The 2,500-nt window shown below is 40.1% G+C and overlaps 1 protein-coding gene across 4 annotated transcripts in view; it reads left to right on the plus strand.

Moving 5' to 3' along the window:
* LOC137970021 (CCR4-NOT transcription complex subunit 3-like) overlaps positions 1–2,500 on the plus strand; it is a 24,371-nt gene that overhangs the window by 6,773 nt on the left and 15,098 nt on the right. For 3 of the 4 annotated variants that reach the window (XR_011116749.1, XR_011116751.1, XM_068816472.1), the window contains exon 5: positions 1,637–1,754. The gene's annotated coding sequence lies outside the window, so the exon portion shown is untranslated. The remainder of the gene's footprint in view (positions 1–1,636; positions 1,755–2,500) is intronic. The other variant, XR_011116750.1, reaches the window with a different exon arrangement.

Below are 2,500 nucleotides of genomic sequence, written 5' to 3' on the forward strand. Positions count from 1 at the left end.
ATGAACAACTGATCAATATAGCCTTCACTTTTGAGCGATTAATTGAAACATCAAAATGGCCACGCAAGCTTCAGATATCAGTGGGGTTAAATTATCGATGTATACACCACTGGTCTCAAGTTCAGTACTCTCCAACCCTGCTATTTCAATAGGAGATTCTTTGGTTTCGTCATCCAACCAGACTTCGTCAATTCTGAGTGATCCTCATCACATGACCAATCCTGTACCAACTCAGGTACATAGCTATTTTTTTAGTTAACTTCAAAGCAACTTCTCCTGTCAGCCTTAATCGTGAAGGTGCCCTATGAAAAACATACTTCTGCACATTATTATTTTAGCAACTAGTTTACCTAAATGGTAGAAATGCTGCAGAGAGGAAGGAAGATGTTCAATTATGCTTGCGGTAATTTAACGACGGTTTGTGCGTGGAATTTAAGGGAGATTTTAATAGGTCTTCCTTAAGCAGGGACGGTACAAAACGTGGGCCCCCAACTGGACCTCCTTCTTGACCCCACTCGAGAGAAGAAAGAAAGCAATAGATGGTTTTCACAGTGACGTCTTCAAATTCTAAAATCAAAATCGCAAGGCCTTCTGAATGTTTAGCTGAAGGAGATTGAAGATGACCTACATAGAAATAAATCTTTTTTCAAGGTCCCAGTTCCATAACGTCTTTCGTTTCGAAAATACGGTATTTTGAATTTCCAAATTGTCACCTTGTGTGAAACCACGATATAAAGCTATTTGGTTGAAAAAATGTCCATCCATACGAATCTCAGATGTTTGAGCCTTTCTAGTACATTAGGAGATGCGTTCATACACATGTATTTGATCTCAGTTGCGAAAAGTAAGCGATTTCATCGCAACGTGAACTCCAGATGTTTTCGTTGAATACCGGCCACCATATTGGTGTACCACATGTACAAAATTGCATGAAACGCTTCGACAAACAACTCGGAAACGATGTATTGCACAGACCTGCGAATTGGAGAGGCGATTAAAAGATTTGTTTCCACCAACATTCCGAGTTCTTGGCCTTTTTCATTGAACGACTTTGAATTTCAGTTATCTTTTGTTGTGTGACTTGAAACTATCTGCAGTTTGAAATGAAAAACAGAGTAGGCTCTAATGATCTTATCGCGCTTCTTATTTCCTCTGTTCGGGCGTAACCACAATTCCTTGCGCATTTGACCACAATCCCTTGCATTTCAAAGAAAAATGTGTACTCCTCCCAATTAGAGAGCTTGCTCATTGGTTCGCTTCAGGGTCACTCACTGCGGCAGCAATAAAGCAGTAGACAGGATCATAGTACAATTAAGCTTATCATGAATGCCAAACAATTTTAAAATGTTTAAAGCACGTAACCCATTGAAAGACAAGATATGCATGTATTCCACTGCCTTGGTATTGCCATCAGTCTATCAATTCCAAGGTCAGTTCTTTTTGGGCCAGCACTTCTGTAACTGAACATTATTTCTGGGAATCCCCTCAGTCATGAAGTGCAAGCTGTTGTAGAACATTGTAGACCAAACTTATATTTTGAAAGGGAAAGAGGCTTAACCCCGTTTGTATTTACAGTTTTTGATTTATTTCTAGGAATAAACCCTTGATATCTTCTTAATTTTCATGTCATTTGTAGCAGCCTTCAACGTCCAACTCCTTTTCATCTCTAAAGTCTATAGCAGCGCAAGCAGTGGCTACGGCTGGGTTAAGTAATCCAGTCCCAGCTCCAACAGACTACAGTTCAGGAAGTAGAGGTATGTAAATTCTTCCACCTCTGTTAATTCATTCCTAGCAGGTCATAGACCCTTTGCATAAATGGCGCCCAAATTTGAATAACGATACTTGATATATCCGTAGCCTCACATTCATGAGAAAAATCCTTTGTCTTGAAACATAAACACGAGGCTAAGGATGTATCAAGTATTGTTATTAAAATTTGGGTGCCATTTATGAAAAGGGTCTATGAATTTCCCACAGGCACAGTTGCCATAGTCTTGGTATTGGTTTTATGTTGTAGTTGAAAGCAGCTATTATTTCAAATTTCTGAGAATGCGCAGAAGAGCCGGAAGTTCGGGAGTCGCGCACTTCCTGCTTTGGCACATTCTTTGCGTTGACCAAAAGAAAAGCGGACTCTGGGGACAGACGTCATACAATGGAAAGTGCATGGAGAAATCTGATTTCTTAATCTGAATTTTTTTTAAACTTGCTGTTGGGATTATCTCATGAAGGAGAAAGTGGCTCGAACAATCGTCCTTCCTTGCTGTCTTAAGGCTTAGTTACGATGAGCACAGTTCAAAGAGAGGTCTGCAAGAAGTAATAATGTCAAGTGCCTCTGGCAGCAGCTACAGGGTCCCTGATTCATTTGAATGAACCCTGAACACAGCACCAAAGCGAGAAGTTAGTAGGTGGGAGTATATTTGGATGATGGAGGAAAACAAAATACACTGAAAAGAACCCTCACGTCAGGTTGTTATAGATTGAAACTCTTCCCACATGCGAT

Source organism: Montipora foliosa, chromosome 9, assembly GCF_036669935.1.
Source record: "Montipora foliosa isolate CH-2021 chromosome 9, ASM3666993v2, whole genome shotgun sequence".
Lineage (NCBI taxonomy): Eukaryota > Metazoa > Cnidaria > Anthozoa > Scleractinia > Acroporidae > Montipora > Montipora foliosa.